Source organism: Saccoglossus kowalevskii, chromosome 10 (assembly GCF_978046115.1).
Source record: "Saccoglossus kowalevskii chromosome 10, keSacKowa6.1, whole genome shotgun sequence".
In the NCBI taxonomy this organism is placed as follows: Eukaryota; Metazoa; Hemichordata; class Enteropneusta; family Harrimaniidae; genus Saccoglossus; species Saccoglossus kowalevskii.
The window spans coordinates 30,913,985-30,931,514 of NC_140650.1; the positions used below are offsets into that span (position 1 = coordinate 30,913,985).

The following is a 17,530-nucleotide window of genomic DNA, read 5'->3' on the forward strand; positions in this document are numbered from 1 at the left end:
GTATATTACTGAGACCATGCCATGTACTGGAATAAAGTACTTTATGTATTGTACATAATTTTTCCAGAAAATGTATGCAACTGAATTAAGAAATAGGGGCAATTCAGTTTAAAATGGGATATATGGGTTCGGGGAAAAACATCGAACGCAAGATCTGAGTGCAATTTTAGCGAAACGTACAACGTAGAAGAGTCCCGCTTCTCTGTGAGAATAGGTACGTCTCATTAGTTTTCCGGGCAATTGCAAAGTGTCCTTCGCCAAAATTAGGCGTCGTAATTTGAAACGCTATAAAAAGTTGAGTCAATCCACCGAAGAATTGATTTTAAATGTCAACAGTTATGGCATGCTCGTCTTATTCTCGACAGAATGACACGTTCACCGTGTTGGATGTTACGTTAACATGCAGTGTATGTATTTATATGCATGAACAAATGAAGTTGGTCGCGTAATACAATTAATATTTTTAACGATACTATCGATCTTATATTGTACTGTGTTTTAGTAGTGCAATAGACTTTCGGTATCGAATCAAGTACGCCAGTGATTTTGAATAGCTCCCATGTAAGTATTAAGCAAAAGATCCTTCGGATGTCGTGTTTTTTCCTGCTTCTGTCACGAGCTTGAGTAAGTCGGCCATCTTATTGAAGATCACATATGACGTCACGAAGTTGTCATTTACACTCCTGTGGACTTTAAGGGAATGCGGATCCGAACGTGATAATATATACTGGAAAGAACTCTGAACATGGCACGTGTTCACAAACTAATAGTAGCACTGTGCGTTCGTTACTTAGATTACCGACAAGTACTAGCGAACAAAGAATGTAAAACTTTGTACAAATTTGAAATGACTGCAAAGTATTAGATAAATCACGTGAATCCGCTAGCACGGAAGACGCATTTAGATAGCGTGGCGTAATTAGTGCGAAGTTAACGCATGCGCACTATGCATATTACATTAAACGTATGCTTCATAAGTTGTTCTGTCCATGCCACCAGATATCCAACTAGCAGCTAGGGGAACACGTCACTGACGTCCACTTTAGAAAATCATAATCGTATTTTATGTGTACCCATAAAGCGACGCGTGAGGGCTCATTTCAGTTACGTCAGTTATAACACTGAGTATGTGTGGTTTGTTCAATCAGGGGAAGAAAATGAATTGTACCAGACCATGAAATAGTATGCGCTCTGGATTTATTGTTGTTAATCCTTAGAGTTCAACAGTTGTGATTCGAAATTGGAAAAAAAATTTAATAATACCTAGTGACCTGTTGATATTGATAATATCAGTTTAAACCGAAAACACAATACGAGTCGATAGGAAAGTCATCTAACCGTACTCGTGGTGGCGCTCTGTACGCGAACCTAAGCATCGCATAAATGACACTGTTAGGTTAGGTCAGTTTCAACACTATTAACAAACAAAAAATATCATGAGTAGTTACAAGCTGCAAGGAGAGAAATTTGAACAGTCGGTTTTGTTTTAATATCCTGTGGCTAGTATATTCTGAAGCGAGGATATGGCCAAGACGCATGCGGCCTAAATGAATTCACAGTTTCGGTAAATAGTTATCGCATCCATATTGTCAATATATAAACTTAGTCTTTACTTCTCCTATGATGTGTGTTTGCATGTACAATATAACTGCATCTAAGAATTTGAATTTTCTCATTTAAAAAAGTGATTAACTATGCAGGATATTGCTAGTTAATAAGCAAGAAGCGTTACAACTTTCTGTGAGTTAATGATATAGGGAAAAAAAGGTCAACAGAAGGTCGAAGCTAAAAATGACTGATAAAAAGTAATAAACCAACATAATTTAGCAACTATATTAATAGAAAAAACTACTGATTACCGGCCATAAATATATACATATCACGTGGTTGCAAGAGTCATTGGATGAAAATGCGGAGAAGGTCATTATCAGAGTCCCAAATGTCCTTATCTGATAGACCAATAAATAATAGATTATTGTGACTAATGCCATTCCTAATCCAAGTACTAAAATTCAAATACACACCGCGATAGGTATTCCAAATATATATCAAGATATAGCGGCCGGAATTCATGGAAAAATAGGTTAATTTCTGCAAAGTTTGCGACTAATGTAATTAGTATTTAATCAGGAATACTAATTTGATTGATAACTGTCGTATACCTGTCTGCTCACTAAAGTGTTTTATAGCCACGAATGCCTTTATAATCACCCAAGTAATTATACAACGACGTAAATTAAATAATTACGAAAAGTGGGTGTGTTCGTACTACGTTAGAAACTATCCTATCGAGGTGACGTGATAGTAGTGAAATCGACGATATATAGAAGACAATTGTTTGATATATTTGTTTCATTGGTGTCCCACCCTGTCACTATGAATAGTTCCCATTGTATGTTTTGTTAACTGTCTTGGTATGCGTGGCGGGGGGTAAATTGAGAGAGGGGTCGTAAAACCGTTCAAGCGTTCCTCGTCGCCTTCGCCTATACATATACTTGTAGCGTAGCGATGTACTGGTGGCAAACACTATGTCGTTACATCGTTCTCTCAAGGTTCGTTCAACTAACTGTAAACAAGTTCACACACAGTACATACGTAGTTGATTTACGACTCCCGTTAATAAAATAAAATTCAACCCGAGAACGTGCGTTGTTCCAATTTTCGATAAAGGGTGATCAACTAATTAAATTAAATTGTCAGCCACAGAAACCGAGTTTATTATATTTCATATTATTACTCACCTGTGGGATGATAAAAAATAAGTAAAAGAAAAGGTGATAATCCGTTAAAAGGTCACACGAGTTAGTATAATTCAAAATTTTAAAGACTGTTTTGTGTTATTATTGTTTTACGTGCGCGTGCCCGAAAACATTGGCAGAGATGGTACCATGTGAATCGGTGTTATGTTAACACGCTGAGACCGGAACATATTAATACATCAATAGAAACACGATAAATACGGCCGCTTATAGACCACAATGTGCGTGTGTATGGATGGACTACGAAGAACGTAGTATGAAGTACATATATCAAAACAGCACTTGGTGTACGATATTATGTATATTACATACATGCATGTCATATTTCACACACTTCTTAAAGTAACCCATCGTTACCTCAAGTCTAACTGTCATTTTTAACGACACGTTCGGTATATTTTATAGTACAATAAAAAGCGAAGCTTGAAAAAAAAACACTAACACGACCGGCTCCCAAAGCTAATCAGTGATACCTGTAAGTTGATTTTTGAGTATCAAACGCCACTCTTTCCTGCTATCGATACAGTCATTTCTACCCAATCATAAAGCCACTAAATGATTCCAATTGTTCGCCCAATATTCACAGTATCCAGGCAGCAAAACTGGAATGCAAAGGTGTGTGTTTGCTTTAGTGCATTGTCGCGATTCATTGGTTTCAGTATAGAAAGTAACGTACGGAAGTTTTACGAGCTATGTAACAAAACAGACTTACAGTTGAAAGAAATCAGGGGTCTCAACGCCTCGGCAACTCCGTTATGTATCGTCAGCGCACTAACCGTTGAAATACGGGTTAAACAGGAATACTATCTGAAAAACAGTGTTTCTTCCTTGCGAGTGATGGTGGTGGCGCTTGTCGATATTTCACACCGCGGTGTACACGAATTTATCCTAGTAGAGATTCTAACAGCACACAGATTGTTGAAGGCTAGTAACGATGAGACAGATCTATCTCATCCGTTATTATTTTCCATTTACGACGAAGAGAATGACAATAAATCACTGAGCAAAAGGTCATCAACGCACGTGTCCTTGGCAAATTCAAGGTTGCTATGCGACAGTGATGAGATTGAAAAAAATTGAAACAATTAAACTATCGTGTAATAAACAAAACAAAACAAAACAAAACAAAACAGCGATACCATACGTCGCCATACACTATGATATTATTTAATTGCTGTAGTACATCTGACCTAGGTAGTATTTCTATCTTTATAGTTTGACTCGCAAAAATATGAAAAATCGATATTTGAATAACTCTACTATTTCATTCTGACTACCCTTGCGATAATGATGTTATTTTGTTTAGCGTATGTGCACGTTTTATTCAGATTGATAGCTCTCTAATTATAGCTAAGAGCTATTTCAGCGTGCACCTGGACCCGCAATAATCGATCCAGAGTGCGCTAGAGAGGCAACGGAAACACTGCGATCGCTGACGGTGATCAATTTGAATTGCCGTCAAGGGAAGTCAATCATGTTCCACCGCGTGCGAACCAGCGGTGATAGCATGTGCGGAATTCGAAATGCGTTCCCACCGTGTCCTTATTTATCGCCAGTCTTCGTCGTTTAGCGTCCCACAGAGATCAGTGTGTCACGTGTACTCTGCCATACCCTCATTATGCAATTATACTGGTTATCCGGTATGTTAACCAAACGTGGACTACATGCAAATGTATATGACAATTGTTCATAATCAAAATAAAGTAAAAGCATTGACAGTTTTCCCCCGAGGTGTGTATATTTATAGAAGTCGTGTTTGTAGTTTGATATTACTAGTGTATGTATCGTAGATGCGATTGACACTTTACATTGCTACACTACCGTACGTTGTTGTAAATGCTTTATAGGGCCTGGTTACCGTACTTGTCATCATTTGCTGTGGCAACAAGTACTGCCAAAACTACCGTTTACCCACTACGTGACACACACACGCCGACAAACAGGAACAAAAGGTTTTGGTGTTAGAACAATTAATAAAAGCAACGAACCAAATGCACGTTGCATTATTTGCTCCAACGGGTATTGCTACCTGACCGAATTTGCAGATACGAAAACTTGGCTAACTCTAGTGTGTAGTGTGATCGTAATGTAGTGCGTTTCAAAGGTAATATTAGATATTATATTTTTATTTTACCAGTGTAACACGCCTGTAAATGCACGACTGTGATTGGATAAGAGGTAGTTTTAATGTATGAAAACAGGTAAAAAAATACGACGGTTGTCTGTGTCTCCAAACATGAATAACACACAGTAATGGTAAATCCTTTTGTCAATTGAAATCGACGGTATGGACATGCCGCGTATTGAAGAACATTGCGTCCCTCGGCTATCTTGGGTTCAGAAGTGAAGCATGTGGAACATTATTCAAAGTTACACAAACGACGTCAAAACATATTTGCAGTCTGCAGTGTCTCGCTCGTGAAATCTCCAAACGCGTACGGCGCTAATCGGTGTCCGTATTTTTTTTAAAACAATGTCGATTGACACGTGCATACAAACATCATAAATAGCTCGTGTTAGTTTCTATGACAATACATTTGCTAACAATTCGTTTCGTGCTATAGCTACTAACTAGAAGACATGTATGAACAAACAACCACACACAAGTATATATGTACAAAAAGTCAGACACTAAAACTTGAGCCAGGTAGAAAAAATACTTGAAAAAAATATCGCAGTGTGTTTTTTTTTTGTTAGAATATTAATCAGGCATATTTGCATATTTGATACATTTTAATTGTAAACACAACTGTGGATTGGGTTATTGAAGTTTTAAAATAGGGTTACATTGTATCACCTCAAATTCCAGCAACTTAAATATTTTTTTTCTTCGTGACCGATGTTAATACGCGCTAATTTAAATATTAAAATTAGGCGTTTAGGTCACGTTTTTTCAATATTAACACCATTTTCTCCATTTGAGACATAAAACATGAACATTTCATCAAATTTTTCTTTTTTTTCAACTAAAATTTGGTTGATAACATTGAGTAGGAACATAACAATATTCATCCACGCACATAAAAACACACTGCGATATTTTAAATTTTTTTATTAACACATTCTTAGTATTTGAATAACGTTAATTGTTCACTATTTTCAAAAATGGCATCATGGATGACTTGATTTCCGAGATCCACTGTATAGTTTATTACATGATTTGTTTGTTTATATTCATGTTGTTATGGTTACCTTTATATACCCTATATGTTTTCATCCATGTGGATGCTTCGTAGAATGGACATTCTAAAAGCGGTTGTTATGAATATGGCTACCTAACTTCCGTCAACACAACTGTGTACACAATTGCACCAAAAACATATCTATAATAGTTTGCTTTAAATGTCGAGTATTCATATTAAATAAGTTATGTGGGACATCTCCGTCAAAAATGTCAACAAATATGATAGAGTTGAATACAAACAGTTCATATGCTGAATTTAAAAAAAAAGATGTTGTTAGATATGGTTTGAATATTACATAACCCATCTCGCTCAAAGAGAATTGAATTTTCCCTTTTTCAGACATGTATTTGAAAGAAAACTGCCATAGTGGGTATTTATATACACTTAATTACAATGTAAATTAGTTAATTCCATTAAAAATAATTTCAAACAAACTAAACATGATATAATTAACATGCAAATTACCTGATTGTTATGCACGGATTTAACGTCCGAGGAATGTACTTGGGCGCATGCATCAACTTTCGAATTTAATTCAGTGTTTAACACACGGGAGTCAGCACATACAACTAAAGATATAACATATAGGAGATATTAAAATACGGGCGTACAATGAATGGCAAATGCTGGGAGCGTTGGGTAATATGCATTGTGTCTCAAACAAAACAATGGCCCTTCCCTTGAAATATCTACTAAACATTTTGACGTAAACGACCTCTTTGTTTGATGCACTGCCACGGGAGGTCACTGTATGATGGTACAAATGACGAGTATCGAACGCGACGATGGAATATGAACGAATGATAATCACTCACTCCCAATGTAAACCTGCGTTCATATCCAGATGTCTTAGCTAGTGATTGTTGTACGAGCAGTATTCTGAATCAACTGTGACAGTTTTACTGTTTAAGTGCTATGGCTATAGGTTTATTAACTTCTCACTTTCAATTTCAACGAATTTCATCAATCACATGGCGATGTGGCCTTATGATATCGCGCATACTTGACAGCTAGGGGTGTCGGGAAGGCCGTGACATCTACCCTACACACAAAGTGTACACCGGAATGTAGGTGCGGTCATTGTACTATTCTATTCTAGAGTGTGTTTTTATTCTTGTTATCGGACGGTAAATTTTTAAATAACATTGAAAAGATATTTCCCAAATTTAGTCAATAATTCCATCGTAATGGAATATATATTTTGCAACCACTATATATGACAGTATAGTACGTAATCCATCCTATTGTCTCCAAAACGATGCTGGAAACATCGGGGTTGAGAGAGTAGAAATGATGTTGAACCTAAAGTTTTGCTAGTCACGAATCACTAATTATATGATCACCTCCAGGGTAAAGAGGGGTGAGACATTATTATAACACTAAAAGTTACCGAAATAAAGGTGAATAATGTCAATTTCAACAATACGACAGGGCATGAACCAGTAGATTCAATGATTCTGAATAATGAACCACAGGTGCCCACGTTATGACTAATTAACATGACGGTTTCGGCAATACAGGGTAGTATTGTGATATAGCCACGGTACATAGACACACATCTAACAAAATACCAGAAGGTAAATTACTGACTCTCAATCTAACGTGATAAATTCTAATCACGTAACAGTGCAGTACACACTTAGTCCGTGTTCGTGCAAGGGATATTCTGCCAATAGTGTGGAAGCGACTAAAAGCCTTGAGTACGAATCATCATCGATGATGAATACATGAATCCATGAAATAACATTCACAGAAAACAATGATGTATGTCATTTGATAATGCCAGTAAGGCTAAATCGTAAAATGACCAAAACGTCGTGCTTTTTTGTGGCTGACGTGCTGTGAAAACTTAAAACGCCGCGGCAGCGCGGTAAATAGCGAGGACTACTTAGTCAATGTGAAGAGTCGATTACATGATTTACGGGAAGTACGGTGCCATAATACTATATATAGTCACACTTGTTTTATCGCACTGGAACCCAAACAGCTGGGAACTGGTTAAACTTATGGAGAGTAGGCGGCAATAATTGTACTGAGTATGCGCAAGTCATCCACCGAGTTTATCAGCTACCATGAACATAAATATTCAACGCGCATTAAAAGTACTGAGCAGGCGTATGTATATCCGCCGAGTATATATATATATATTATAAATATGTGAATTAGTTTTTCTCTGAATCTCTGGCATTTATGTGTTATACAATAATTATACTTTAAAGTGATTATATGCCGGAACTGTAGATATTGCAAGTTGATTTAAATCTGCAGAGCAGCTTTATCGGTTCCATGTTTGAAAACTGAATATGCCATGACATTTACCCACTGATTTATATGTGATTTTCATGAGACGATGCTTTGATCACACATGCTTTATGCAAAATAACAAGTTAAAGCATTCGTGACTCAAAAAAGCTACAAATTGTGGCAAACTTTTGTTTTCAGAAATCCAGATGGTCAACATTATCTTATTTGTTTGACAAACTATATGCGAAATACCAAGTTAAAGCAATCATGAGAAACAAATCCGATCAGAATTATTTGTTAGTTGTCTGAAGAAATTTAGTATAAAGATGCAACACGATGAACTGCCAAATAACCAGATAAATAGAATGACTAGATTAACAGAAAGGGCTTTAAAGGGGCCACTTTCATTCAAGACGGCTCTCAAACCAGTTGACGAAAGTGATTTCTGAAAATAAAGTGCACCAGTTCTCATATTCCCCAATGAAATTGTCATGAGAGGTCTCAGAAGTTTACGGGCAACGGTGTTCAAGTTCTAGGGCAACAATACTTTTTAAAATAAATCATACACTACATCATGATTAATGGAATAATTATAGACCAGCTGCAAAAACAATTAGCAACAAAGTCAAAATCATTACAGTCATTTAATCAAAATTGAGACAAATGAAGTATGCTAATGAGACATTTGAATTTTACATGTAATACGTGCCCGAGATAATAAAAACGTCAGCTTTTCACCGTTTTAGATAGTTTTACAGATACAGATATCTATGATCCATTTTACCAAACCGCAAGTGGCATTACGGTGAACAACAGTTAACATTTAACTAATATACTAAACATAGTATAACTGTTCAGCGAAATGACATATATTAAACTTTAATTAAAATATAAAAAATCACTCAACCAATGACACAAAAGCCTCGTCTAGAAAATACGGCCACTTCGTCTTAAATTGTGTATGCTGAGATATTTTATTCATATTGGAAATAGGTCAAGTTCAAGAAATATTCACATAAAACTAATAATGAAATTTGACATTAATATTCCGATTATCAATTTCTCATTAGTAAGCTTCCAATTCGATTCAATAGTCTTAATACTCATCGTATTATTTGGCTAATGACACTCCGAATAAGAAAATAACGAACGACAGAATTATGCAGCATAGATGGAGCATTGTCAATGGAAAATGTAATGTGTAGTACAGCAGAACATTAGAATATGATATTAGTAATAATGCATGACGCCTTTAAACAAAAATATGGTATGTTGCAATAATCTGATTTTGTTAATTTATTATACTGGGTAAAATTGAATGGCCGCAAGGTGTAACGGGTTGGCATACACGGCAAGGCAAACTTCATTTGTTACAGGGAATTGTGAAAATAGTTTGTCGGGCTAATGTACGCCTAGAACCATATGCATGGGCAATACTTATAATGTTCTATTTCAAGCAACGAAGGCCCAACAGAGCACTTACAGTGTACGGACCTGAATTTCATGCATTATTTAGTGAATTGAACTATTGCTAGATTACTAGTCAGTCCACTCGATATGCATCACTCTTAGATGCATTTACACAAAACTGTGCCAAGTAACCTTGCCAAGACCAATTGATTAGTGGGATATATTGCCTAAACACCAGACATACAATTGCTAACTTAGCTGGGGGAAATGTGAATGTGAAATACAATTTCTTTCCACGCTTGTTTAATCGTACATCATGTGGGTGAGCAAAATTCATTTAGAAAAAAGTTTGAAAAATTGCTGACTGACATGGATGAGAGAGTCTCATAAAATATCATCTTTAAAACAATGATCATAAATAAAAAGTTCCTACCCATGACAATAGATTGATTAAAATAATTCATTAAGTTCTACAACAAAACAATCAGTAAAAATGTCACTCAAATTGCTACTTTCTAGGTTTTCCTATTTTATTTTTCAAATTTTTCGAAAAAAAAAATCTCTAGAATTTTCTAGTAGAATTTTTATCAATTTTGAAACAAAAACTGAGACACATATTTTCTCGTATCTATATATATCTAAAGTCTGAATTGGCCCTGGCTTGAAGATGTACCTCCCACGCCACGACTATGTGCTCAAAGTGAATTGTAAATGCCAAATACTAGTATGCGCTCACTGACCATAACATATCTGCAACACGTTTCATTATTTTGTTATAACACTGTTTCACTATTGAGTACTTCAAAAATGAATATCATAACAACTTATTACATATATCTATATATAACAAATCAATTACATCTCCTTTCAATCGTATTAACCAGGTACGCAATTTGCAAGGTATACTTTACCATACCATGGCGTGAATATACATGGAGAACATTTCTGAAATCATTTTATTATTTATTACTGACGGCTCGCGATGTAATATTGCATTCATATTGCATCCCGTTGATACGATTGTTATAGTCTTCATATGTCACATTGGTTAGAACTGTAACTCGTGAATGTATTCTCCCTATCGTATTCACATGCGATCCCAAACAACTTCACGACTGTGTTTCATGAAAGAGTACAGAACGTTATTTTAGTCTTAGTAGCATCAACCCTGGGAGTTAATGGACGGTATAATTATGATTTCAGTTCGGTTTATTATTTCAATGTCCCATAATGACTACACAGTAAATGTGAAAAGTCAATGTGCTTTCAAGTTAATCGCTCCACGCGTGTCTAGTCCCAACAGCAGTCACTCGTGTGTCATTTCGACGTATCTACCTTTTTAACTTGAAGGATCCACAATGGGAGAAGCATCCATATGCAATTGACAGCTTGTGATACAGATCTACGGCGCGATTTGAAGCAAATTTAAGTAATTATGTAAAGTATTCATGCTGGCAAATGAGCTACTAAGTGCAATTTGAATTATCTTTTGAATCGCTCTTCTACGAGGTTTCGCGGTGCTTATCTAGAAGTATTGATGCTGTAGCGGTCATACGAATTACCGAGGCATTGAAAAATTGTTTACATAGTATGTGTACGGTGCGACATGTATGAAAAGTATAACTTTTCACATTTCAGATGATCGAATCTGTCGCCATAAATATAAACATATACAACCGCCAAAAATGCGCGACGCTTTTTATATCCTATTTGCCTTTAAAACAGGCGAGGATTTTGCGTAAAAAGAACATCTACTTCCGATAATTTATAGCACCTCGGAGAAAATATAGTTACTTTATACTCCGCATGCCGGAAACGCCTGTCAGAGTGACGGAGCTGACGTCACTATATCGGTAACAACGAACATCATTGAAGGAATGCTTTCCAGCAAAATTAAACCAGTGTGCGATGAATGCAACCGATTTAGATGTGCAACAAACAAGGCAAAACGGACACAGTTATACGCCCACGTGAAAAAAATGATTTTAGCAGTCATCGCATCCGAGTGTGGAATGAGTTGTCTGAATATATTATTCGATCCACAGCAAATTAACTTCCCAAGCGACACGGTTCCCAGAATAATATTCAACTATATTTTACAACGCGCATCACATGCAAAGCCATTTTATATCGGCTTAAATAGATTTAGTGTCGGCGTTATTGCTTTGAATGATGCTAGATATATTGATATACTCTGGTGTTTTTTATACATCGCCCAATAACCAGGGATATTAATGAGAAAAATGAGTCGGAAGTATTGATATTTATAAATTCCGTTTTTGCCAATGTGCCGCGAGCAATGAAATTCTTTGATCAAAATTTCATATTAAGAGCAAATTACTGTCGATTAAATGAATTTAGAGACCAATAATTGATAATATCCGCCACAGTCAGGACAATTTTATTGAATGTTTATCTGACACGTTGCTATGTGGTGATGTGGTACAAAAGAAATGGGTGCAGTGGAGTCAGTTAGAGTATGCCTATTGGCGCATACTAGTATTGAAAATAATACTGGGTATCCATTTCAAAACATTTCGTACAGATTATGTAGATTAATCTATTTTTGAATAAATAAACAACTAATTTTATGATTCTCTTCATAAATGCTAAAATACAGCAGGTTAGATACTATACAAAGTATTTTGGGTTCATGGTTCTACCAATCGATTACTTAGGAATTTCAAGGATATATAACAGTAAACACCAAGTACAATGACAGTAAAACATATCAAACGAATATGCAATACACACTGAAGACAAAGTTAATAGAAACCGAACACAATACGTACCGTGGTCGGTCTGATTCCGAGAGACGTAACTCCCATAAATTGAAGGATTGAACTTAATGGAGTCTAAATCAGTAACAACGAGGCTTGGTATAAAGAAAATGCGCCTATACTATCCTTGTTGTATATTCGTATATGCCGTATATTATGTATATTTATAACATGCAAATCGCAGCATATAATCCACCACTAGTACGATTATATATACGATATATACATATACAACGTTCCTCAATAATCCTCGTGTAAATTTGTAACAGGTTCGATAGCAAGAACAATGCAACGACGTGACTCCTGGGATCAAGCCATGTATACGACTAACGGTTAACTGTTGAGGAACACTGTCTGGCAACACAGTTTCATTTTTTACGAGCGTGATTTATGTGCGGCGGTGCTGTCGGTTGCCTACAGTGCCTTTGCCTGTTTTTTATTAGAAAACTAAAGTACTGGGATAATCTATTGAATTTGAGTAATGGGTGGATAAATCGTTTTTGTTGAGTCAGAACAAAACGACACGCTGTGTTACTGACACGCAATTCAACCCAAAGCACCATATATAGCGTATCGCTGATGTGCATACCATGCTCACGATCACGTTCGCGGGAGTTCAAGCTACCTGCTATCATAACATTAATCATAAACTTATCTAAGACAGTAATGAGTTGTGCACGTTGTAAATGGCACATAAACGACAACCCATTATTACTGTTTGCTGATTCCATGACGGGGAAATCATTTCAGCATGTAGTGAACATGACCCCCGCCCATCCCAAAGCGAGATGCATTGAGACTTCCCCATCGAAAACGACGTAAATCTACAACAGTACCTGATTGAGGGCGCCATTTGCGTCGAGGTTGTTTTATTTTCTAATTACGATGCTGGTCGAATGTAATTGGGGATGTAGGTTAGAACTATTGCTCGAGGGAGGTCACGGTGTGCATGCACACAGATTAGATTCCCCACCAGCGGCTATTTCTGGAGGCAATGTCGTGACGGAGCTGACAGTATCAATCCGTGATTCGATAAATATAGTATATAATGGCTTCTATGTTCAGAGTGTGGAATGTGTTTGGATAAAGCTTCTACAGAACACAACCAGTGATAATTGCTAGAAAAGTTAATGGACGGACAAGGAACATTTAAATTGAACTTGAAATTTATTCGTTTCTATATGTTAAATATTTGTTTAAAAAATGTTAAATATCAACTACTGGCAAGCTATAAAACATATCCTGACGCCATTAACCAGGCACTTCACAGTTTATCCAACAGGCGAGAAGGGGAGAAGATTGTTGTGTAACACATTGCGGTGGTCGTCGCGCAGCGCGTGCTCGAATTTCATGTACATAAACAATGTATTTTACACTCGTTGTATACGTCGCTATGAGTCCCATATCGAACGAGACGCGGCGCGACGACTACGGCCCTTTAATTATTTGTGATCAGAGGCAAAGCCGATTTTAGCAAATGTCAACGTGTCAATGCTGAAAAGCAATGTACCATGGCATGGATAAGCGAAGACTGCGAAACAAGTGTACGCTTTCTCTTTAAGACTTGAATTACATATTAATTATTAAAAAACACAGCGTTAATGGAGCTCAATCATAATATACTACACACCCGTGAGAAATAATTAAAATACTTCTTTACTATTACGGAGTTCAACATGATAAAATCAGGTTGCTTACCGCAGTGCCTAGATCTAGTGTGTTTCGTTTTAGGGCCATAGTTCTAATTCAATCTGGTATACACTACTGAAATAAATGAATTATTTTGTTCAAAACAGAGAAACAACAACGATATAAGCAAACATAATGCGGTTATAATGATGCATAGAAGTGTGTTTTCTGCATTAACATTGATTTGAAAATTAACATTTGAGAAATTAATTCGATACTCTACATATGAATTGCTTAAATCTCTCAATCCATCTCCCTTTATAATAAGATACAATATAACAAAAATACAATTAATCGAAGCCCGGATTTGAAATGTCAATTTCACACTGTTATTAAAGAATGTACTTAAAATGGTTCCCATGGAAACTTGTTCTTACCTCACGAACATCAGATGCAGATGTCTCAACATTTTCCCATGCACATACATTATTACTGTGGAGTCGAACAAAATAATTACCGAGATCCAACGAAAAACAATCTCCAACTGAAATTAATGGGTTCTTATCGCGTATTTTCCGTATTGATTGGGGATTTATGCGATAAAACGACGGGAATAACACGCTCCACTTGTTACTGTAGAAGCATCCCCAGGAGATAACCATCGCTAAGTCTTGGGGAATGACTGCGATGTATTTCTAAAGAAAATAAAGTGATTCAAATCAACATATTGCCACACTCGTGTTGAAGAACAGTATATTTAATTCAGCGCTCTCGGTATATTTCCCTTGCAGGCTTTGCTGTATTTTCCGATATTCTTAGCAATTGACAACCTCGTGTAATCGGCCTGTTTCCCCCATTTGCTGCATAACAAAGAATAAGATCTAAAATAGGATAAAAACGCTTATCTTTCATAAATTGAGTTTTTACTAGTTATTTGTTTAAATATTTTTTCAACCAAATTGTGCCAGAGAATCACCCCCCCCCATGGTTGCTCGTATGAGGATATGTAGACCGTGATCGAGGGATGCGTATTTCACGTGCGATTTTTTATTAATACAATCCGCGTAATTTAACTGTTATGACTTTTATATTCATTGCATTTTGCCCTGAGGATTAGCTTTTCTTTACTGAATGAAAAGTAGAAATAACATACCCAACCTTAGATCTAATAACATAAGTCGTATATGAACATTTATAAGTTCAAGAACAGAAAACAAACTTAGTGAATTAAAGATGACACGTATCTCTCCAAGTTCAGTATTCTAATGTCTATACCAGTGTATGGTTGTTGATTATAGGACTGTATCGGACAATATTTGAAATATAACAATCACATACCCAGTACTTCAGGTTGATAGTGGTAGACGTGTAAATACTACAAGGCACGCTTCGTTTACTCGGCCATCCTCCCACGTTCGTGGGGGATTATGTTTACATCGAGCTCACGAAACTGTGCACTTCGGGCGATAGAGAAACATGCATCACGAAATATGTGGCACTCACTCATAAACACGGCTTTTGAGGGCTATGCCATTATTTTTACCGGGGATTGCCACCAAGCTAGAATAGTACGCAAACATTACAAATAGACACTCCACATATGCCATACGGTGAGGGCAGACAAAAAATCGTCTCCTATAAACACGATTGTTACTACTCATTTGCTAAATAGTAAATTCATTACAAGCATTACCTTATGGGAATCAACTGCTTCAATTCAAATTACGGTGTGTGAAGAGAACACGTGACCCCAACAAAGGAAGAATCCAAATCGTGGAATGATCGGCAAATAAAAAAGAGGTCTGGAAGTATAACGAGCTGTAATTAATAGCACACAGTTTGTCAGAGTGAGCTATAAATGATCTTTCCACTTAACATACAGAATGTTTTATGCAACGACATAGGCGTCATACTGTGACGAATCATTGGCTTTTTTGCCACCTGTCATGCTTGAAACACAAGTAATATTGATGTCTTGTGAACCAATTTGAGCAAATATTATTCTTAGAAGTAAGAAAATCGGTTAGAACAAACATCCAAAAAGTACAAAAACGTACGATTCTGGGAATGACGATTGGCATATTACGTTTGAAATTCACTGATCAAATCGAAAAAAGAGATACGAGTTAGTTGCGGCAACCTGTCTATGTCAAACGAAAGCCAGCATGACATGTACTTGCTAAGGGCAATCACGAACCAAATTCAAGTTATTTTAACAACGATGCACTTGTCAAACAGCAACGACTACCTACTAACTTCTCGATCAAGAATCGCTCAATCACGCAAGCCACTGTTTTGTTTTGAAAGTCATGCATGTTCGTCGACTGAATACTAATGCTCACTTCTTTTATTTTTTTCTACAAATGTGCATGTATGTCACTGTTGTCTCTCTTGACGTTCTTATGTGAGATGTACATATGCATACCCACTATACAGTACATGTGTCACTTTTTCAGTGTACAGCCCAGGGGGAGATGCAAGTCCACGCAAACAATGTGACATCATTACCAGTGATCGATAAAAAAGAAATGTACGCATACGTCGTGAGTGAAATCATCAACAAGAACTGAGTTCAGGTATTACATAATATGAAATGATCAATGGGTAGTAAAGTTGAATGATTAAGAGCGCAGTGATTGATTTAGATTATGTGATCCGCCACTATTTTCGGGATTATTACATTACAATGTACATTATTCATTTCAAACATTCCGAATAGAATAGCGTACTTTTACATACGCCTACATGGGCATTGCTAATTGACAACACGAGTAGCCTTGAGTGGAAAACAGAAGATGTTTTACGGAGAAGAAATGCTTCCTTACATACTTACACACCAGTGGTCCCTGTAGTAATGTGTATATGTATTCCTTTTGCGGGTATTCTCCGAACGTCAATTCACAATGTATGTTTTCAAAATATCTACTTATTGACAACCAGCATCTGCAGGTCAATTATTGATGGACTTGGGGAATTCATGATACATCTTATACAAATAAATACGGTATAATGGTACTGAGTTTGCTACCCGCGAGTAATGCCAACACCAAGTAAAATACAATCATATTAATCACGAGAATTAAAACAAATGTTACCAGTTTTGTCAACAAAGAGAGGATAAATTTCATAAAATAATATTAATTATACCGTTACCTAGTTTATGCATACTGTGTATAATAATTATGGTGCATTGTTTATTTAGAAACAAATGGAATAATTATCTTACATTGATGTTTATTTGGCTTTCGGAGGTTCTATTATAAAATATATAATCTATAAAATGAATACATTCTACAAATAGTCTAAGTGTATTAGCATATATAATTATAGGCGCCCACCAGACTTCTAAAATGTTTATGAATATATGATTAAGTAATCACAGCATTCAGTGATCGTTTCGAGCGGAAAATCAGCGGCTTCGGATCACTGGTTCTGGTGAGAAGGAGATTTTATCTGGCGTTTTCTGCAGATATGATTTAAGAATTATCGTCAATATATTTAAATAAAATCAAGTACCAACCAA

General features: G+C 36.3%; 1 protein-coding gene across 1 annotated transcript in view; it reads right to left on the reverse strand.

Moving 5' to 3' along the window:
- Positions 1 to 17,530, reverse strand: part of LOC100367857 (neuronal acetylcholine receptor subunit alpha-7-like) — a 125,475-nt gene that overhangs the window by 84,274 nt on the left and 23,671 nt on the right. The gene's annotated exons all lie outside the window — the stretch shown is intronic.